Source organism: Rattus norvegicus, chromosome 13 (genome assembly GCF_036323735.1).
Source record: "Rattus norvegicus strain BN/NHsdMcwi chromosome 13, GRCr8, whole genome shotgun sequence".
Lineage (NCBI taxonomy): Eukaryota > Metazoa > Chordata > Mammalia > Rodentia > Muridae > Rattus > Rattus norvegicus.
In genome coordinates, this window is record NC_086031.1 from 97,767,218 (window position 1) to 97,790,942 (window position 23,725).

The window sequence follows — 23,725 nt, forward strand, 5'->3', positions numbered from 1 at the left end:
TTTAATTAAACAGTACTGTAAGTTATTTTTCCATTGTGTGGAACTATTGATTTGAACTGAAGTATGTGATCTATTCTTGTTCTACGTCTACTTCAGAAGAAGGTATTTTCTCTCATTAGAGTGTGGAATCTAACATTTGTGTGAAAGGGCTACTTTCTGCTTATGATTTTGTAGCCTTGCCTCTTTGCTCTATTGGATCCATGGTTCAATATTATCTGAGACAGATGTGTCAGATATATATAGATATATAGATATATGTATAGATATATACATATCTTCTTACTTCTTACTGGGATATTTGCTGCCTAGATTGATAAATCTTCATGTGAAAATAGCTTTTAGAATTACACCATATTCTTTGCCTCACTGAGTGGCTTTTGGACTAAAGTCTATTTTGATATCAAGATTATGATCTATGGTGTGTTTCTTTCCTTCCTTCCTTCCTTCCTTCCTTCCTTCCTTTCTTCTGTCTTTTTTCTCCTTCCTTCCTTCCTTCCTTCCTTCCTTTCCAGGCTTGGCACATTTTAATCACTCCTTAGTTTTATAATTAGTCACTAAAAGCATATCTCATGTATATACTACAGAGTTAGGTTTATTCTGTGTAGAAACTTTAAAATATTTTACACTAAACATTTTAGCTTATTTCTATTTGCTGATATGACTATTTAATTTCAATTCTGCCTTAATATATATTAATTTATGATTAACATGTATACATTTCTATCTATCTATCTATCTATCTATTACTTTACTGTTTCTCTTTTGTATTTTACCTTCTTTAAAAAGTTTTAAAAATACGTATTTATATTTATTTCATGTGTATATGTTTTTTCATGTGTATATGTTTTGCCTGTATAAATGTGTATGCACTACATGTGTGTGCAGTGCCCACGGAGGCCTCAAGAGGGCCCCGGGCCCTCACAAAGCAGTTACAGGTGGTTCTGAGCTGCAACATGGTACTGGGAACTGAATTTGCATCCTCTGTGTGAGGAGATGGTGCTCTTAACTGCTGTCCAGCCTTATTAAACCTTATTTTATTTTGTTTTTTAAGTATTTGAGTATTTAAAAAAATTTAAAGTGTTTCCCAGGTGATCATGTTTATCTTAGTATATTTTATAGTAAACAGTCAGTAATTTTATTTTACTCTCTGTTTTTCCGTGTGGAATTGTTTGGCTAACTGTCTCTCAAGGCTTTTGTGGGGAGTCCTTTGTAGACATCATGTAGATAGCAGGGAGGCGACAGAGCAACTTGATCTTTAGGCTCTAAGAGTTTTATATGATCAGGCCAGAAAATCACAATTCTGAGTCATTTTTCTCCTCTTTGGTCTTCTGTGCATGGAAATATTAACCAGATTATCTTCATAAACACTGGTTTGCTTCCTTTTTGTTTTAGACCAACATGTGTTGATTATAAATTCCACCCTCTTTCTATTCACCCTTCCACACTCTTCCCAACCTCTGTAAGTCACAATGTTACTTCATATTGAACTTTCAGCTTTCATATACGAGAGAAGCATGTAGCATTCGTTTTTCCGTATCTGGATTAATTCAGTTAACACAATGTTCTCCAGTTACATCTATCTGCTGCTGCAGATGAGGGCTTCATTTTTCCTGGCCGAGTAATACTCCATTGTATATATACACCACAGTTTCTGTATCCACTCATTTGCTTCTAGCCTTGGGGGCTGGTGCCATATCTTTGCTGTTACAAATAATTGACTAGAATATATAAACAACTCAGAAAACTGCAACAAAAAATTCCTAGCAATCCAATTAACAGTGGGAATAGATTCTTAAAACAAAATTCAAGTGGCTATTTTTTAGCAAGTATACAAAAAGTGTTGCATATCATTTACTACTAAGGAGACACAACCCTAACTACAAGACAGCATCTTAGACTCTGCTGAGTACCTTCTATTTTAGTTTTGTTTTCTGATACTGTTTTGTTTTTCTTACCTTCCTTTTTTTTCTTTCTGAGCCCATGGTCCATACAGTGACTTAGATGCAGACTCCCAAGGATTCTGTGAATTCTTTAACACTTTCCTAGTCCCCTTATGAGGTACTGAAGTTGCTATCATAATGTTTTAATTTGCTATGCTTGAGAATATTTCTTCCTATAAAAGTATCTGCCCATTAGGGTTTCGAAAAGAGGAAGTGAAATGTAGCTCTCAGGTACTTGGGATAGAGATTACCAATGTTCCGTAAAGAGCCCGGGGGTCAGGTCAGTACCTTCAGCGTTTTGAGCTATGTGTGCCTTGCCACAACCATTTTAATAGAAAATAGCTATAATGATATTTAAATAAATGAGCATGACTGTGTGTCTCGATCAAAATTTATAAACAGAACCAGGCATGGAATATAATTTAATGTTTAATTTAAGCAAAGTGTGACACAGGATAAGCTATACATAACTCTTGATAAATAAGAATACAGCAAAGATGAAACGCTATTTTTAAAGATGATTGTTTAAGACACACTTATGCCATGCCTTTGTCAGTAAACAGGGTGAGCTCTGGATGGACATAGGTTAAGCATGCAGACAGGAATACATAGAAACACATGTACATACCTGCCACATTCACGTACTCCTCCACATAGACTTTGTTCACACTTAAGATTCAGTGGAGCTATGTATTTCAATTTTTATTTATTAATACTTTGCTTTCTGATATCTATCTATCTATCTATCTATCTATCTATCTATCTATCTATCTATCTCCTGATAACTTTCTCTCTTTCTTTCTCTCTCTCTCTTTCTCTCTGAGACTATCTATCTCCTGATAACTTACTCTCTGTCTCTGTCTCTGTCTCTGTCTCTGTCTCTGTCTTTCTCTCTCTCTCTCTCTCTCTCTCTCTCTCTGAGACTATCTATCTATCTATCTATCTATCTATCTATCTATCTATCTATCTATCTGACCAAATTTGGCTTCACTGTCACCGTCCTCCTGAATGCTGAGATTGCAAATCCTTGCCACCACACCACTGTTTCATTTCTCACTGATGGTCCCTTGCCACCAGGAACTTGCTGGTTGAGATCCCCACTTGGCTTAGTGTGCCTGGGAAAGTCAAACATTTCATGGTGTCTGAGCACATGCCCGGCTGCTGCACACAGACAAGGAACGGCTAAGGCTCCCGTCAATGGTGTCTTGATTGGCTCTGTCTTTGATTACTGTTTTACAAATGGGAACAAAGCTTGTGTGCTCATATTCGGTGTCATTTTTGTACACATGTAGGTGTTGTAGTGCCTCGAGGCTTTTCTAGATCACTTTGATGCTTTATGTCAGGTGTTGGGTGGGGCCTATCCCCTTCACAGTGTCTTTGGAATCCTCTTTGGATTGGGAATCATGTGCAGATTAGTATGAGAAGCAAAAGACGGTGACTAAGTGGGCGGTGTCTCCAGTGTGGCGGCTCCCAGGCTGGCAAGGTGCATGGTTGCACACATAGACACCATCAGCTCCCATAGAGTAATGGATTGGAATTAGGAAGGAGTCAGGGAGGGCTCGGAAGAGGGTCCAGTTGATAAAGAGCTTGCTATACAAACATGAAGACCCAACTGATTGAAAAAGCCACCTGTGGTGGCATGTGCTTGTAATTTCAGAGCTGAGGAGGCAGAGGCAGGCAGATCCCTGGGGCTCTCTGGCCAGCCAGCCCAACCTACTTGGTGTACATCAGTGAGAGATCCTGTCTCAAAAAAACAAGGTAGACATGGGCCCAGTGACACTTGGGATTGGCCCCTGGTCTCCATGTGCACACATGGCGCACACACACACACACACACACACACACACACACACACACACACACACACACACACACTTTGTTCTCCACCAGGTGCTGCTCTGAATGCAGGTGGGAGCTGATTAATGCCCTTGGGTAACCCTGTGGCATTGATGCTGCTGATGACAAGGAAGGATAATTAGTGTTTTTCCAGGTGTCCGACCCTCGGACAGAAGGAGGAGGCCGGATTTGTGCCATGAGATGATCAGTTGGTGCCACCTGGGGACTTGAATTTCTAAGTTTCTTTTGGCTTCCTGCTGGTTTTTGCAGTCCCACCTGCCTTGGGAATGTCTTGGCTTCTCAGGTTGCAGTCAGGCAGGCCCTGACACAGCAGGAAGATTTGCTGACTGTAATCAGCCCGTGAAACAGCTGTTCATGAAGGAAGCTGATGGTTCCGCTTCCCCTCTGCTCGCCCGCCCTGCGCTGAATGAGGCGCCCATTCAGGAGTAGCGGAGATGCGCACCCCTCCCCAGCACGAAAGTAAAATTAAAGCAATGTAACGTTTTTCCCCAGTCACACTCTGGTTGAAAAGATGAATCACCGTCCCATTTGTGTACTCAGAGGCATCTAGTGAGGGCCGAGCTGGCTTGCAGACTAATTCTCTTCAGAAATTGTGCCTTGATAACAGATGGATATCGTCCTGTGTGCTTGGCAAAATGGTACCCATCCTGCTGACCTAGAGGAAACGTGAATTGCTGTTTTCCTGGAATATTAGTGCTGAGGTTTTATTTACCTTGAATCAAATGGCCACATATTATCACAGGTTACCTAATGCTGCATTGGGGCTTAAGTAAGCCTCTGTGATGTCCTAAAAACAATATATGCTCTCTCTTTAATCAATTTCAAACCAAACAAGGTTGCCATTTGAGACCTCCTAGGGCTTGGGTTGTTTTTGAGTAGATGAGAGCTGCAACAGAGTCAAGAACATGAAAAGACCTTGGGAAACTTAACTCACTCCTGCTTAGCTTTCTGGTGGCTGGGGTAGAGTGTGAGGTAGAAGCTTCTGCTCTAGCAGCAGCAGCACTCAACACGTGGGGCGTGACCCCTTTGGGGGCCAAATGAACCTTTCACGGGGGTCTCACATCAGAAATCCTGCAGATCAGATAGTTACATTATGATTCCTAACTAGCAAAATGACAGTTATGAAGTAGCAACGAAATGATTTTATGGTTGGGGGTCACCAACAGTGTGAGGAACTGTATTAAAGGGTCAGAGTATTAGGAAGATTGAGAATCACTGTGCTACAGGAACCATATTTAAGGGCTCACTGGTAGTGCACCTAGTGTGCTGGAAGCTCTGGGCTTGATCCCTAGCACTGCCCACATAGAAAAGAGTCAGCCCCCAGTGCCAGCTATGGAAAAGGACTAACTGGTGGACTATTTTATTGAACTTTAGATAAGACTTTGGGAAGATTATTCATATCCATCTTTATTAAGACAGAGTGACTGCTGTTAGCCAATTAAAATATCGGATATTTATTTCTTTGCCTTTGGGGCCAGTAGTTTACACGATAAGATGCGGTTTAAAGAAGGGCTTGAAGGGCTCTGGGCCTCCTGTGTCTTTGTTTCCTCTATTTCAGAGGGCGTGGCTCAGCTCAGAAAGCTTCAGGCTTCATCATGGTTCTATTTCCTGGGTCATCTCATTTGTCCCCTTCCAGGGGACCTGTGGGCTCTCTGAATTAGTCCGACCTTGTGGTTATGCAGGTAAAAGCCCCTGCTGTATCATCGCCTTCAGGGTTTTAATTCACTCTGGCTGCCGTTTCCGCTTGGTGTTTCACCCTCTCCCAATCACCTTCTTGGGTGCTATACTGTAACATACGATTGGAGCGTCCCCTCTGAAGTCCTTGTTGAATCTGAGTGTCACTGATGGTCTGATGGTTTGGGAGGCTGGACCCTTTAAGAGTGGATTAGGTCTCGGGGGTTCCACCCTCCTGAGTGGGTTAACAGAATTGTCTTGAGAGTGGGTTCATCCTAGTAGAGTTATTGTGAGAGTAGTTCTGCTGGAGAAGCAGCCCTCTGTTGTTCCACATGCACTCACTTTCCTGGGCTGTAAGAAGCTGTAAGAAGCCCTTACTTAACACTGGCACCTTGACATCCGAGTTCCCAGGCCCTACCACTGTGGGGACAATTCTCTTTTTTCTTTATTAGGTTACAGGTTCCTTATATTCCTTTTTTTTTTTTCCGGAGCTGGGGACTGAACCCAGGGCCTTGCGCTTGCCTAGCAAGCACTCTACCACTGAGCTAAATCCCCAACCCCCTTATATTCCTTTATAACAACACTGAATTGATGAAGACATACGGAGTCTCTCTGAAAGACACTATGCACCGTGGACTGACGTCACCCAGGTTTGACTAGCTCCTAACATCTGTCCTCCGAAGGATATGGAAAATGGCACCACTTCCTAATCCATCATGAAATGTGACTCAGCCACCCCAAAGGCAGCCAAGTCACAACCCTTAAAGGAGTAGAGGTTGGATGATGATTCAAAAAAGATTAGAAACAGACCCAGAAACGGCATAAGATCTGTTCCCTGGAGCTTGCTTACTACCCCTCCCCCAACTCCTCAGTAGATACTCTCATTCTCTCTCTCCTGTCTCCCTCTTCCTGCCCCTTCCCTCCCCTGCCCTCCCCTCCCCCTCCCTTACCCTCTCCCTCTTTCCTTTCTGATTCTAGGATCTAAAGTTTGGAGGCTACATCTGTTGTCCAATCTGGCATCTTCCAGAAAGCATGGGGTAAATAACTAACCCTTTCTTTCAAAGGCAGAGCTTGCAGAGGAGAGCAGCCACTGCTTGCTTTTCTTTTACGGTTCTGTAGAGGCCCTGCTCATGTCTAGAGATGTCCAGCATTTTCCTGCATAGAGGACTCAGTCGGCTCCCCCTGATCTGATTTGATCTACAGCTTTTGCCATTTCCCCTCAGAGCAGATGGCTCAAATTGAATGGGTGAGTTTCTGCAGGTCAGTTGAGGTCACAATGGACTTCAGACCTCAAGTTGGGAGCTTCACTCACAAAAGTTCTAGAAATTCTGGCTGGGATAGCTTTGCATTATCTTGATCTCTCCTCTCATTTCATTAGTGGAGGTAACTGGAGTTGACTAGAGTGCCACAGGTGATTGCTGTCCTGGGCTGTTAGCTACCCCGACTTCTTCTGTCATTAAATTAATTGTAGTCCATGAGGCAATTTTTTAAATGGCAGGGAACATTTAGAACCCAGAGCGAAAGGTTGGAACACTGGGGGGAGAATTACAGACTTCAGATAGCTCGGTCTATTCAGGTCAAAGCCATTACATGACTCTTAAAAGTCAAGTGCTACTAGAACTGACTGAAGGAGCCACACGGATGCCAGGGAGAGGCTGGAGGAGGGCAGAGCTCCAAGGGCAGTCATGGGACCAGAAAGCAGACTGGAGCTACAACAGTGCAAGACGCTCGCATGGTGTCGGACCAGAGGAGGCAGTGATTTCAGAGTGTTGATTGATTTTGGTGTTCATGTTGTGTACTTTGAGGTGGTTGGGAGCATGAGGGTGGGGGGATGGGATGTTAAGGATCTGGAGACCTGTGATTCAAGGAACAGCCCGTCAGTGGAGCGTTAATGAACATTAAGAAAAATGATAACATCAGATCCATGGTTCAGTTGGGAGATTCCAACAACAACCAAGGTGCCTCGAAATTTTTAAATATATACATGAACAATGTGAATCTGTGGGGTGTACGTAGCTGATGGAAGGTTTCTATAATTTCTCTGTGTACCAAGCTATTTGCCGCTACCTAACTCACACAATTAATCTTCTGGCAGTAAAATCTGGGGACTGTTGGCCCAGCATATGCAATAGTATTCTGGAAGCCAGGTAGGCGGGAGGCACTCAGTTCTGATTTCTGGCTCCTATAGCTAGGACTAAAGAAAGTCACAAGAAATGGATGTTTCTCGGCTTCAGGATCTTCCCTAAGCCCAAGCCCAGCACTGAAAATGAAAGTGCTAGATGCTACTGAAGGTCAAATAAACTCTAAGAATAAAGTTTAATTTCTGCACTTAGGAACTCTGGGAGTGTCAAGACTCTGGCCCGTTCATTTCATGATTGTTTCTTAGTTGGTATCTGGGAGTTAGGAGAGCTGAGGGCATTTGGGATGGAAGGAAGGAAGGTGGTAAATAGATCCATTGTAGTTGCTTTGCCTTGACAGGCTCTTCATTCAGATGAAAATTGTGCTACCCAAGTTGCTAGAGTGTGTGCAGTGGGCACTTTAAGTGTGGTCAGCGTTTGGGGGGTCATTTCTTTCTAGCAGCAGAGCATACTTGGAGTGTATTTGAGAATGAATGAGAAGATGTGATAGCCCCTGGTTAACTATTTTCCTCTGTTGGGGTTTGAAGTTCTATCAGTGATGTAGTTTATGGTCTTTGTAATTCTTGAACTCGGTCCTCTAATGGGAACCCCGTCCAATTTGTGCAGGAAGAATGGATGGGCATGCTAGGAAAAAAAAAAACAAATGAAAAGATGGGGGAATCTAATTTTTGCCAATGCTTAGGGCTTTGGGATGCTGCTCCATGAATCTGTAACTTAGTCTTGCCTACCATGCATGGCACAGCAGCTTAATCAGCATCACTTCTATCGTGGGTTGATTCACGGATTCACTGGGAGACTCTGCTTTGTACTGGGCGTGGGCAGAGACGCAGCAGTGCACACCAGTAGAGAAAACAAGGGTTTAGTGTTTCTCATGGAGGAATCTCATTGTGAGTAAATGAACAGGCAAATAAGGACGCCTCTAATGTAGAACCATGAGGCTGTGGGGAACATTTTGCCTTCAACTCGAGACTGAGGGTAATCCATTGTTAAGTAGTTAAGTAAGTAAGAAGAGGAACTGGGTCATCGTGAAGGTCAGGGAACCTCCTCTGAGCATGTGCCATTTGTGTGTAGATCTACAGGATGAAATGAAGGACTGAGAATATGAGTGGCTGGGAGAAGCACCAGGGAAAGAGGCAAGATCACTACTGTATCAATGATGCCAATGCACCAAAACATGCCACATCTCAATGCTTGTATTCACAGCAGAGCAGAGCATCTAAATGGTTAGAGCCTGTAGTCACAGCAGAACACAGCAGGCAGCCATAAGAATCAGTGTTTTGTTCCAACCAAACAAGGATGGCAGCTATGTACTGGGACCTTCTAGGATTATCAGTGACTCCTCAAAATTGTCCCAGGAGTCCCCATTAGGCCATTAGGAAGAGGGTTCTGAGGCTCAGTTGAATTATTACGCCAGTGACTGGAGGTGGCATGCATCAGTTCCAGCAGGGTTCATCGGTGGTGACTGGTACACATGAGCTCACATCACTACAAAGGCCTGGGTTTGTCATCTTGTCACGTTCCCTGGAATAAAAAGAGAAACGTAAACATCTCCAGCACCAGCATTCTTTGCCACATGTCTGAGTCACTTCAGGGAGGTCATCAGTCTTACTGGAACATGGAGATTGGGTTGTGAGTTGTATGGAAGAAATATCAGAGGGATTCAAATAAAATTATAGACCTTGCAAACAGGGGACTGCTGCTGTGTTTCATTAAGCTTAAATTTTTCTTAACTTTAAGCTACTATATTTTGTGTACTAGCAATAAAGAACAATTCTCTTCTAATTAGGTGACATAGCCTGCTTTTTCTGTTATGCATAATTTAATTTCCTACTCGAAATGTTTAACTAACAGGTATTTTATATTTATTTTGCGGGCACATCATGGGTATTTGATCCATGCACGTAATGTACAACTTTCAAATCAGGGTGGAACACTTTATTTGCAACTTAGTGAAAGGATTATCTGAGATGTATTTAGATAATAGAGCTGTGTTTAAATTATGTCAGTGTCTAGATGGCTTGATAACACATACATGTGCATCACCATGCACTTACATGCATCACCGTGTACATCCCACAGAAAAAGAGGCATATGCAAAACAAATGAAGAATGTGTTTGCATGGAGAGGCTGGGTTTTCCCAATCACTTTTCAGGTCTGTTATCCTCATCCACTGAGGAATGCCCTAAGGAAACCCATGCCCACCCAGTTTCTTGTGTCTCCTCACCTTTCTAACATATTTTGATGCACTAAATTTTCTCTATTCTATTCTAACAGAAAATAACACCCAGGGAATCAGTTTTCTCCAAGCTGTCTTTAAAGGCAGTTTGGATGAAAAGTTTTATCGGTTGTAGCTGTCTAGAAAAGCCATGTGAGTCAAGTTCATGTGTGTTCAGCCAGTCCACCATGACCCATCAGGCCCTCAGTACTCATGGAGCCTTATCGAGACTCTATGAATCCCAATTTAAGATATATTAAAGTGTGCAAGCTCGTGTCTTCCCATGGACTGACCATATGTCAAATGTGAAGGATAACCAGGTCCCTTTAAGATGATCAAGACTCCAGCTACTGGCTTCACGGCGTATTTCTTTCTCTAACTTTTCTGTTCGTTTTCGTTTGAAATTTTGAGGCAGGGTTTCTCTGTGTGTAGCCCTGGCTATCCTAAAACTTGCTCTGTAGACCAGGCTGGCCTCAAACTTAGAGATCTGCCTGCCTCTGTCTCCTGGGTGCTGGGATAAGAGATGTGCATCACCCCCTGCCTGGCTAAATGGTACATTTCTAAAGGAGGCATGTGGAGTGGGATTTGAGGAAGAACCATCCGCAGTCACGATCTTGATCTCAGACATAAGACAACAGTTATGCTTCCTGGTTCATCTCAGAGGCATGGTGGGCAGAAGGAAATGGTACGTGCACAGTCTGCACCCTACTGCAGGTGCAGGCTTCTATCTTTTGCATGGTCTTTCTTCCTGGCTTAGGATTTACACTGGGCAGATTCTGAGGGATCGTTGTGTGTAACTTTTCACTACCTTGCCTAAGCTACGTGAGCGGGTTGCACTTCTAACCCCCACCCAGCTTTCCTTGAATCCATGAATAAAAGACAGACAGACAGACAGACAGACAGACACACACACACACACACACACACACACACTTGTTCATTTTCAACTTGCCTTCTTGGCAGAATTGCTGGGCCCTACTATCTCCCACCTGAAAAGCACTCCCTTATTAATATTCTTTGCTCTGCTCCTCTCACCTGCCCTAACTTTAGTTGCTCAGTTAAATCTGGTTCCTGCTAACATCCCTGACCAGGTACCTGACTGTAGGAGTGACCTGTGTAGCTACTCCATTTCAAGATCTCACATGGCCGGTCAACTTTCTTCACGAATCCTGGGGAATGAACACAGACGAAGTGGACAGACTTCTAAACACATGGTATCTTTGGTGAGCCCTGTCCCCAGAGAGTCCTGTGAGGCTTTCAGAGATTCCAAAGTCATACTAAAAATGAGAGACCGTCAAGACAGTAATGTTTTAAAGATAAGATGGGACTTGAGAGAGTCGCTAACTTCCATATTGAGTGGTTGGTGATCATTTAATTTTGTCGTACCTGAGGAATTTACAGCCATTATGAGTGGACTTGTTAGATTGTCTTAGCTTGAACTGTTCAGGTTAAATTATCAACGAGAAGCTATATTTATAGAGGGTTGAGGTTGTAAAATCAGGGCTTCTGGAGTGTTTAATTAAAATGACCTATTTAATTATTTTTCCTTTCTTGCTCTGTTCCTTATATTATCATCTCAAATTTAAAAAGATTGGCTGTGTGATTTTGTTTTATTAGATTCACATTCATTTGTCTTGAAGTCATCCGTGTGGTTTGCAGGGGTAATCCATGTGGTTTGGGGGGTAACTGTCTGTGTTTGATTGCTGTTGCCTTAACTCTACTGCTGCTTTCACCATTCTTCTGGGTGTTTCCCCTCCACATTATTGGGCACGTGACAATCCCTTCTTGGATGCTTTATAGGTATTTTAAGATAGGTTTTTGGGGGAGAGCATTTCATTGAATGGATTTCAACTATCTAATTAATTCATCAGAAAGGAGGCAGGACGAGAGAGAAGTCCCATAGACCCAGGTGCAATGGGAAACAAATTAGGTTGAATTCTTAGCAGATCTAGAGCACACTTGGGTTAGGGGAACAGGAGGGTGTGTGTGTATTATGTGCACGTATGTGTGGGAATACTTATACAACCTCTGTGCAGAGGACAGAGGAGAATATCAGGTATCTTATTCTGTCACTCCTCATTTTATTCCTTTGAGACAGGGTCTCCCACTTAACCTGGCTGAGAGTCTATGAGCAAGAGATCTACTGATTTTCTTATTTCTGCCCTCAATAGTGCTGGAGTTATAGGTGCATATAGCTGTGACTTTTTACATGAGTGCTGGGGATTTGAACTCAAGCCCTCACGCTTGCACACCAAATGCTCTTACTCGACAGGCATCTTCCCTCCCTCATCAGTGACTTAATACAACTATGCATTTATCTTTTATGCATGTTAGTAAGTTGAGATAGAAAATCTGACTTGTATATTCCAACACAGACGGTTTTACAGATAAGGACATCCCATGTGAGTTTTAAACTTCCTTTGAAGAATGATGGGATGGAGGAGAGGAGCTCATGGTGCTCAACTATAAAATATCAACTTGTCACAACCTAAAAGTACTTGGGAAGAGAACCCGAATGAGGAATTGCTTCGATCAGATAGGCCTGTGGACAAGTCTGTGAGGGGTTATCTTGATTGCTTTAATTGGTGGGAAGACACGCCCTGCATGTAGGTGGCACCGTTTTTAGGATGAACTCTGCAAGAGTAAAGAAAGCTAGTTGAAGAGCAGCAGGCCGGCAGTGTGACTGTGTTTAGTTTCCCCTGGTCTTCGCTGTGGGTAGGACGTGACTGGCTCTCTCAAGCTCCTGCCCCCGTAACTTCAATGATGGACAGTAACCTGAAACTGTAAGACACAAACCCTCACTGTTGTAAGCTGCTCTGGGGCAGGGTGTTTCATCACAGTCACAGCAACAGTGGGGAGGGTTGGGTTTTAGTTTTCCTGAGTTTCCTTTTCTTCTCTTTCGGTCAAGAAATATATTCCTCTTTAATGTTTGATTTTGTTTCAGTTTTCTTATTGTGAGGGAGGGAACAACGGGTGGTTGTACTATCACTCTCCGAACACGAAGGGACGTCTATGCCCACATGGGAGAGTGTTGGAGTCAGGGATGATTAAACTTTCTTCAAGTTCAGATGGGAATCCTGGGATATGTGTTTGCATGTAAAACTGAAGCCAGTGAACTCCGAGGGGAGGCATAATCCTGGGGTTGGGGCTGGGGTCAGAGAGATGGTTTGAAGAGGCGAGTTTGCCCAAAACCTGTCATGAGAATTTAAGCCATGGATGATGGGAAATTGTGGAGGGAAGGAACAGGCGTTGTGTGAACTTATGCAATCAGCACGAGGGCCCACACTCTGGCTGGCTCCAGACCAGCAGCTCTCTGAGGAGAACTGTCAGGATTAATCAGGGTTTGCGCAGAGACTGCAAAACCCAGAAACCCCGGTGAGTGCCAAGTGTTATCAGTTTGCATCACAACTTAGGTATTTGGTGTCTTGGGGCGAGGAGGAGCCATTTGCAGGAAATCTTAGTTTTCTAGTGATGATCTCTTGCTCCCAGACCTCGTTTTGATTTCCCTGGAGGTCAGTGGCTCAGGATTCTTTGTGGTTGTTCTACTTACCTCCTTAGTGCCACAATACCTGTGCTATGTTCCTTTGGTCTCTGTTCGTACTCATAATTTCAAGTTAAAGCTATTTTATACATGGAAAGAGTAAATGGAACTGCAGGGCAGACCCTGGAAACTGTCTTAATTGTGACCAACAGACAAAACTGTTTCCTTTAGAAGACCGCTGCCTTCCCACCTTCCCCTCATGCAATGCCCTGAAGAGAGTCTGGAGTCACAGAAACATCTGCACCAAAAGCAGTCCCATCCCGAAGTGCAGGTTCCCTTCATCCCAGCCACTTGCCATCAGTCCTGGGTTCAGAGCTACTTTCTCCCCGCTGTAGTAGACAGATGCAACATGCTGACAGAGTTTGGAGAAGCCAGGTCTAGGTGCTGGTGAGGCAAATGGAATGCGGCAGGTTTCTTTGTTTTAAGTGGATGAGGATAGATGTACAATAGAAAGATAAAAAGCAAATCAAGACCGTCTCAGTGTGTTAGAGAGCCGTACTGGACTCCCAGGCAGAGGCCAGCTCAGTCACAGCAGCTCTAATAATGACGGAGATGATGATGGATACTCTTTAGCCCTGAAATGCTGTCAGTCACTGGCTGCAGAGAAAAAGCTGTCTTCCTGCTGGCGTCTACTGTCCACATCTGGAGAAGGTATCAGTGTCTTTTGAGCTCCTGTGTGTCTTCTAGAATCTTTCATTTGTTTATGCTTTATGCTGGTATGGTGGTTTGGATAGATACGGCCCCCACAGATTGAATGCTTGGTTTACAAGGAGTGGAAATAGTAGGAGGTGTGGCCTTGTTGGAGTGGGTGTGGTCTTGTTGGAGGAAGTGTGTCACCGTGGGGGGCGGGCTTTGAGGTTTCCTAAGCTCAAGCTATGTCCAGTATCTCTGCTGCTTGCAGATCAAGACGTAGAACTCTCAGCTCCTTCTCTAGCACTGTGTCTGCCTAGATGCTGCCTTGTTTCCTGCCATGAAGGTAACGGACTAAAGCTCTGAATCTATAAACCACCCCCAATTAAATGTTTCCTTTTATGAGTTGCTGTGGTCATGGTCATACAGTGGAACCCTAACTAAGACAGCTGCCCTCGTATCTCCCTGGATCTACTCTTCAATCATGTGTGTGCATCCATCTATGGTGTTGCCTAATTTGTCAACTGCACCACTTCTCCTCTCCCCTGGGGAACATATAAAAATTATAATAAAATGTTTGTTTCCTCCTATGAAGTTGAAGTGTCACAGAAACTATTCTCTGTTACCAAACCAAGTAAGCAAATTAAAGCAAACACAGGAAAACCAAATAACCCAGATTTCCAAGGGTGGTGAATTTACCTTGGGAATTTTTAAAGACTAATTCTTTTGTGTAGTACTTTAACAGTGAAGGTCTCCCTGGCTCAAAACTTCTATAACAAGCAGACTTCTTTTAGTGAAAGAAAATTTAGCCAAGATTCAGTATCAGTCAAGGCTAAGGGTCTGCTTCACTCTTATTTTGAATGGAGGATACCATGCTTAGGGAAGATTCCATGGGAAAATTCCAAATGTTCGCTGGCTTCTGTTCAGTCTCCTCTCATGCCAGATAAACCAAGCATTCTCCTTTATTGAAAACAGCTACTCATACGAGAGTGAAGGGTTTGCTGTTACACTGGCCGTTCTGTGACCTTGATCGTGACTGGTCTTGCTTTTGCTTGTGAGCATCATTTTGCCAGTTAGATATTTTTACCTTGCTGAAGGTTTTATTCCAGCGTGTTCTTGAAACTGCAGTTGCTTTAGGGAAACCCACACCTATTCTTGCCATTCATCCTTAGATGAGCCATCCTTTTGTTTACCACATTGACTATGCTCGGTTTGGGCATGAATTCTTTTTTTCTGGCCTGGAAAAAAAATATATCAGCTATCCAATATCTTATTCAGTGCTGGCTTATATTATTATAGATGAAAAAAAAACCACATTATTTTGAAAAAATTGCCTCTAATTAATTTGTTTTTTAAAATTCTGTCTTGGAAAAGAAATTGACTCATTTCATGTCTATATCTCTTAACTCCTATTTATATTCCCTTGACGATACAGTAACATGAAAAGTTTTACATATGTTTTACTGATTGTCCTTTAGCTGGACCTATCCAGGTTTTCCCACTTAAAATTTTTGTGTAGTGTTAGAGAGGGAAACCTGTGCTAGACAAGTGTTTCTAAACCTCCGAACTACCTCCCAGCCCCTTTCAATTTAAACAAGTAAGTGTCTCCGTATGCGCTTTTATGTGGATAATTCGTCCACATGGAGAGAAACGCAGAAGGCTACAGTGTGAGAGTCTAGTGAAATACCACCCACCTGCCCGTGCCCTAGCCTCATGATTCCCTTCTGCTGAGCTTTTAATGCCTTCTGTATATTTCTTTCTAACGAGAACATTTTAGTCCTTATATTGTTTGTCAGTGGCATTGAGCATGGCTGCTCACCTCTCCTTGTTTGTTGTGATGGCACCCTCTGCACTCTCCTACTCCCCATGTCCCCATTCCAGTCTTTCTCCACCATCTCTCTTTCTACTCTTCAAATGGATTTGGGGAAGTCTCCCTTTGAGCTTTTGATCTATTTTTGAAATATAATTTATTTATTTTTATTTGCTCAGATGTATGTGTGTGTGTGTGTGTGTGTGTGTGTGTGTGTGTGTGTGTGTGTGTGTGTGTGTGAGGATGTTGGATCCCCTAGAACTGGAGTTACAGACAGTTGTAATCTGTCATGTGGGTGCTGGGAATTGAACCCTCGTTCTTTGGAAGAGCAGCTAGTGCTCTTAATCACTGAAGCATCTCTCCAGCTCCATTTTTTCTTTCTTTTTTATTGGTTATTTTATTTATTTACACTTTAATTGTTATCCCCCTTCCTGGTTTCTCCTCCACAAACCCCTATCCTTTAACCTCTCACCTCTGCTTCTATGAGGATGCTCTTCAATCCACCCACATACTCCTGCCTCACTGCTCTAGCATTCCCCTACACTGGGGCACTGAGCCTTCACAGGACCAAATACCTCCCCTCCCATTGATGCTAGATAAGGCCTATCCTCTGCTACATATGCAGCTGGAGCCATGAGTCTCTCCATGTATACTCTTTGGTTGGTGGTTTAGTCCCTGGGAGCTTTGGGAGGTGTCTGGCTGGTTGATATTGTAGTTCTTCCTATGGGCTTGCAAACCCCTTCAGTTCCTTCAGTCTTCCCCTTACTCTTCTATTGAGATCCCTGTGCTCAGTCTGATGGTTGGCTGTGAGCATCTGCATCTGTATTGGCCAGGCTCTGGCAGAGCCTCTTAGGGGACAGCTGTATCAGGCTCCTGTCAGCAAGTGCTTGTTGGCATCAGCAATAGTGTTGGGGTTTGGTGTCTACAGATGGGATGGATCCCTAGGTGGGGCAGTCTCTGGATGGCCTTTCCTTCAGCTGTCCTCCACCTTTTGCCCCTACATTTCCTTTAGACAGGAGCAATTCTGGGTTAATATTTTTGAGATGAGTGAGATTTTTCTGGTGAACCTGGCTGTCCTGGAACTCTTTCTGTAGACCAGGCTAGCCTCAAACTCACAGAGATATGCCTGTCTCTACCTCTGCAGCACTGGGATGGAAAGCAGGCACCAGCACTACCCAGTGCTTTTGGTCTGTTTAAAAAAGGGATTTATTTTAATGTGGTGTGTGTGTGTGTGTGTGTGTGTGTGTGTTGTGCAAGGCCTCAGAGACTCGAATTGGTTATCAGGTCCCTGGAACTGGAGTTACAGGTTGTTGTTAGTGGTTCTATGGAGTGCTGGGAACTGAACTTGGGTCCTTCAAAGAGCAGCAGGATCCCTTAGCTGCTGAGTCATCTTTCTAGACTTTTTAGACCTTATTCTCCATTTTATCCACATTTACTCCCTTGGTGTACTAATGTAAGCTTATGGATTTTAGACACCATCTCCAGATTAGTAACAGTCAAATTTTTGTCTCTTGCTTAAATCCCAACTCGGTCCCCACTCCACCTTGTGTAACCAGTCACCTGCCTGGCTCTGCCACTTGCTTCTCCTGTAGACCTCAGAGATAAGGTGCTCAAACCAGAACTCTGTGTTTTCTTTCACAAACTTGCTCTCTTTGTATCTTTCTAGATCTCAAGTGAAAGCAATTTCATCCTTCTTACTGTTCTAGATGAAATCCCCACATCCCTGCCTTGGACCGATTTCATCTTGGCTGAAAGTTGCATCGTTAGGTTTTTCCCTTGATTTCTCTGATTTTTATTAATTTTGTGTTCACTAATAAGTAGTTTGTAGTTGGTTCATCTAGGTACTTTATAGCTTTTTCTTTTCTAGCTGGAGCGTCAGTCTTCTTGGCTTTTTAGTTCTGTAGAGAGCTCAGTGCCAGATTCTAGGTGGAGTTACTTGAAACTGAAGAGATAGCGTGGGAACTCAACTAGGAGAAAATATGTGCTAATCATCTGGGGACCACCAACGCAGTCTGTTCTATTTCTACCCCTATTAAATCTCTACTTGCCTATCATAGAATACCTGACACTGTCAGAGACATGGGCCAAAGGAGACCCCTATTTCCTGCTCTGTGAAACTGTGTTCTTTTTATACTTTCTAATGTGAAGCCTTCAGATTTCCCCACTCTCTGGTTATGCTTTTTGTCACAGTCAGACTTTTATCCTTGCAAAAGATGACTGTAAGTAACTTGTGGAGAAGAAAAACATTATTTAGGCTTATAATCTTGGACATTTCAACCCATCTACCATGGTTTCCATTGCTTTGGGGCCTAACATTACTCCATGAGAGGGAAGACACAGCTTGGCCAAGCTGGGATGAAAAAGAAGTGGGCAGGCTTTTCTTAACCTTTCCATGGGTACCCATGTGACCTTTCCAGGGATACCCATGTGACCTGAGGGCTTTTCATTAGGCATCAAATCTTAAAGGATCCATTCTGCTGGGACTCAGCCTTTAACACACCAGTCTGGAGGACATTTAAAACCAAACTCTAGTCCTCTGTTTCTCCTTTTTCTTCTATTTTAATTTCTAAGCAGCTGTAAACTCCAAATCAGAATAATAAAGATGGATCATAATTAACTTTCCAATTTCAGCTCTGCTTCATTGCACTTGAAATGATATAGTCTAAATTGATACTTTAATTAGGATAACATCGAGTTCATTTTTATATCCATGCTGATGCTTGAATATAAATGGTTTGAAACTCCCCCCTGCTATCTGTACTTGTAGAGAATTGCTTTGGAAATAGACTTTAGGTATGGGGTCCTGCCTGCAGTCTTTCTGGTATTAGGCGATTAAAGGCATCAGAACCTTGCCGGATACTTTTGGTTGTGATTTCTGACTCTCCTGTTGAGGTCAGACAATGGAGATGTTGGTTATTCTAGGGAGTTTAAGCCATGACTGGGTTATTTCCTGACAGTCTAGTTGTAGTTCCCAGAGTAATTATTTCTACAGCAGTACTATGTGGCATAGACGTGGTATAGTATTCAATCCTCCCGAGGTTCAGAGGCAGAGGCTTGGGGATTGTCGGGTGTTCAGGCAGAGCCAGGCAGGAGCAATTTAGCTCCGTTTGCCTCCCCCAGAGCAGTTTCATTTATATTGGGGTTGCACAGAAGATTTGGTTTGACAGGGGTCTTCCATATTTTTTTGTCAATTAATTAGTTAGGCTTTCCTAAAGGATCATAAAGAGGGCAGGTCATTGAAAACATCTTAGTAGAAATGAAAGTCAGCTCCAGTTGGCTGATTAGAATGTTACTTACTTGGGGGTTGACTGTGTCAGCCAGCGTGAAGGCTTTTATAGTTACTCTGAGAGAGTATGAACACCCTAGCCTCTAGGGTATTCTGATAGCACAATTCTGATATTCCCCAATGTCTGTATATGACCATTCACAGTGGGACATCTCCAGGATACAAAGGGTAATTAATCCCAGTAAAGTAAGTGTAACGATGCGTGTCATCAGCTAGGATTGTGGGCTCCATGAGTCTTGACTCAGATCTCAGTTTCTCTTGACCATAAAGACTTGGTGTGAGGATTAGAAGAAACAATCCCCAGGAGATGTAGCTGCTCAATAAATGATCTCTTTCCTTCTCTACTGATTTTCTCTGTTTCATAGATCCCAGTTACTGACATTCTCAAGTTTCAACCTTGGAAACCTCCCAGTATTTATTGATAGACATTTTTGAGCATAAACTTACACTATATTTCCTACTAGACTCTAAATGCCTCAAAGCCAAGCATATTCTGACTTCACCCTGGTATCTGAAACACCTATTAGTCTTTGTCTAAACTCATATACTTTTCAAACATAAAAAGACCCATGAAGACAGCAATATATTTGACTATTACATTTCCAGAACCCTGAACTTTTTTTATCTCTTTGCAAAATTCTGGGATGTTTCTGACTCTATTAGGAGTAGAGAAATGAAAAAAGCACAAGAAAGACATTTTCCTCACTCCAGTAAGTCTATGGGAGATGTGGTTAAACATCCCTCTGGAGAAGGTTGTCAGTGGGTTGCTGGAACATTCTAATACTTAATGATTTTCATCTGCAAGCCATTTCTGGACATTCTTCTCCATGTGGTGAGGGCTGAGCTAAAGTTGACACTGTGTCAACAAAGTTTAAAAGTTTGGAGGGAAACCAAGGAGAGGTTTTCTTGGAGAAATGAAAAAAAAAAAAAGTGGAGACCTAGGAGTGTGTGGCCTTTCAGCCAGTCTAAGGAATATTCATGTAATCTGTTAGGCACAGCCTCACGTATGTTCTAAATGATGTGATCATCTAGATAAAATAGGAAGTTTCATCCAAATATGTGTTTAGATGAATTTCAGTGAACCTCATGACTAGCAACACATTTTGTACATCATCTGAAAGAAAACCTCTCAGTGGTCTGGTGAATACACTATTCCTCACAACCTCTTAGGAACTTGCACAGCATTGAGTCAATACAGCATTGAGCTTTCATAATGCCTGATACTTAGGGACTGAGAAACAGGAAAATGTCTCTAGGGCCCAATGGGCTGGTCCTACTTCCTCTGCCTGTGTTGTGAGGAAGTGGGCTCAGTGGTTGGGATCTGACTTATCTTGGGCACTGGGCACTGGGCTGAGAGGGGAAGACAAAAGAAGACTGAGGCAGAGATTCCAGGGATGTTCCTGTGTGGCATCCTGAGCCCAGGAACAGTATTTCCAGAATGTGTTGGGCTTGGTTTATTTTCTGTAGTAGTTGGGAGCAGAGAGGTGGGAGAGTAAATCAATCATCCATGCTGGGCAAACACTATCACAGAGCTACATCCCCAGTCCACTTCGTCTTTTTAAAACAGTTTGAGATAGGATTCCTTTGATTTTCAGATCGTGCTTATTGGCATTGAAGATTCTCGAAGAGACAGGCTCTGGGGAAATTCCTGCTGCTATAGCAGAATATCCAAGACCATTAACTTACAAAGGGGATGATTTTACCTCACATTTTTTAAAAAAAGATTTGTTTATTTAGTATATATAAGTACACTGTCGCTGTCTTCAGATACACCAGAAGAGGGCATCAGATCCTATTACAGAGGGTTGTGAGCCACCATGTGGTTGCTGGGATTTGAACCCAGGACCTCTGGAAGAGCAGTGAGTGCTCTTAGCCGCTGAGCCATCTCTCCATCTGTGCTTGGTTGGTCCCATCGTTTTTGGGCCTGTAGTGAGACAGCACGCTCTGGAAAGAGTGTGTGAGAGAAGAATATTCCCACTTCCCAATGAGTCAGGAAAGAAAAAACAAACAACAAGAAGAAGAAGAACAACAAGACGGTGACAACAACACCACCACCAACAAAAAGGAAGTAAGGAAGCAAGGTCACATAATACCAAGGAGTTTCCCACAAGACTCCAAGTCCCACCCTCAGGATCAAGTCTTTAGTACGTAGTTCTTTGGTTAATTATTGAAACTATAGGAGGTGCATCCAGCCAACATGTAGATGATATTAGCTTTTAGGCAGAAGCTTACTCATTTTCTGTGGGGTTTACTCCTTTCCTGTTCATGCTCCTCCTCTAAGATGAAATGACAAGATTTAAAGGAACGACTTGTTTCTGGTGTCTGTGAGGTCTTGCTCTTGACTAGTGGTTCTGAGAACTCTTACAGGTATGAGCTCATGGACCACCCGAGAAAGCCTGGCCCCGTAGTAACAAGGGCTGACTCCAACCCAGTTGGGGTGGATCGGAACATCTGATCTGGGTTTTGCGGGGAGGTGGAGGGGGAGTTGTGACCTTGACCTCATAGCCCATTCTTCTCTATCAACTTTAAAATATGAATCTATTTCAGTAGGGTTGCAGTGATGAGGGGCTCCTTTGGATTTGTAAATTCCCTCCTACAGGGACAAAGCCCCATCTTCTGGAGAATCGACATGACCAGGGTCAGTGATAACGCAGGCCGAGCGAATTACACACAGACCTAGGTAGGAGAGTGTGGGACAAATGGAAGTCAGCTCCATCCTATGTTAAAAATGTTAAAGGGAGAATAGACTTGTCAGTATCCAGGCAGGAAAAGTGAGTGTTCCAGAGAAACATTCTGTTGATTTGCCAGGGCTCCAAAGCTGGGCCAGAGCCCTGGGGAGTCTCTTGAGCATCTAGATTCTAGTCACACAAGGACCGCCTGAAACATGGTGTCCAGACGGAATAGAAAGAAACAGACAAGAATATAAAGATTTCAGAATGCCTCTTTTCGGGAAGAGCCAAAAGCAATGGTACAGGATGGACGCGCTCCTCAAAAGCAGAAGCGAGAGACAGCTCCATTGTTAGAAGTAGCACAGAGGGCTGGAGGGACGGCTCTGCGGTTAAAGCACCCGGCAGCGGTACAGATGTGAGGACCAGAGTTCGGATCCCCCAAGACCTACATAAATGCTGGTTGGGTGTGGGGGTCCTCTCTGTCATTCTAGACTCTGAGGACAGCGATTGGAGATTCCCAGAGCAAGCTGATTAGAAAGGCTAGACCTATCAGTGAACTCTGGGTTTGATTGAGAAACCCTGCCTCATTGAATAAGGTAGAAGAGACACTGGGGACATTGCCTGATATCAACCTTGGGCTTCTACGTGTACAGGTGCACATATGTTCAGTGCACCCCCATACATGCAAATACACACATATCACACATGTGTGATGAAAAATGGAAAAAGAGACAAAACGATGTAGTAGTACAATAGTTCCTCCTAGTTGAAAAAAAAAGTGAGAATACTTAGGTTGATGTATTATAGAGTTGTATTCTGCTGTGACTTACAACAGAAGACTCAAAAGTGAAGTCAGCAAAAGGAAGAAATGCCTTGGGAAGGCCAGACACAGTAAGCGTGCATTTTTGAGTCCTCTCCCCGGGGAGCCACCGAGGACATGCTCAACTTCCCAGACGCGACACTGGGAAAACGCTTGTGATGCTTGCTTATGAAGGCATTCGTTAGAGACTTGGCGTTCAGGGGTTTTGTTGGGAGTTAAGGACACCTTCCCAAGCACAGATCAAGACTGCAGACTTCCAGAGGGAAGGCAGGTGCCCCGAAGAAGTCCTTCTGCTAAACACTTCAGGTACAGTGAACCATGCTTGTCATGTAGGGCTGTGTGAACAAATTCCCAGATACCATTTGAAGACTGACATTTACCAAAAAGTACTGTCAGAAGTTATTTCATTCATTCATTCACTCATTCATTCATTCATTGATTATGTTTATGTGTATCCATGTGTGCCTGCATGAGTTTATGTGTACCATGTATGCTCAGGAGTTCATAAGAGGGTGTCAGATTCCCTGCAACGAGAGGTACACATGGTTGTGAGCTGTCCAACAAGGGTGCTAGGAACCTAATCCGGGTCCTCTGTGAGAGCAATGAGTGCTCCTAACTGCTGCCTTAGTTAGGGTTACTGTTGCTATGATGAACCACCAGGACCAAGAGCAAGTTGCAGGGGAAAAGATTTATTTGGGAAAAGACTTCCACATCATGGTCCATCCCTACAGGAAATGGGGACAGGAACACATACAGAGGAGGAACCTGGAAGCAGGAGCTGATGCAGAGGCCATGGAGGGGTGCTGCTTACTGGCTTTGCCCTCATGGCTTGCTCAGCCTGCTCTCTTCTAGAACTCAGGAGCACCAGCCCAGGGCTGGCACCACCCACAATAGGCTGGGCCCTCTGCCATCAATTAAGAAAATACCTTCCAGGTTTGCTTACCGTATGACCTCATGGAGATATTCTTTTTCAGTTGAGGTTTCCTCCTCTCAGATGACTTTAGCTTGTGTCAGGTTGACATAAAACTAACCAGCTCAGCTGCTGAGCCATCCCTCCAGGCCCTGAAAATGGACTTTGTAAGAAAACCGGTGTGTCCCCTTGTCTACGTAGCTGCCCTGACTGATGGGAAGATAAACTTAGAAG

At 43.4% G+C, this 23,725-nt stretch overlaps 1 long non-coding RNA gene across 7 annotated transcripts in view; it reads left to right on the top strand.

Annotated features, from left to right (window-relative positions):
- Positions 1-23,725, top strand: part of LOC102555798 (uncharacterized) — a 97,314-nt gene that overhangs the window by 13,876 nt on the left and 59,713 nt on the right. For 5 of the 7 annotated variants that reach the window (XR_010057114.1, XR_010057116.1, XR_005492695.2 and 2 more), the window contains one exon: positions 1-23,725. This exon is cut by the window's right edge. The exons of 1 other annotated variant lie outside the window; for it this stretch is intronic. This is a non-coding gene — a long non-coding RNA (uncharacterized LOC102555798). One more of the 7 variants, XR_010057113.1, reaches the window with a different exon arrangement.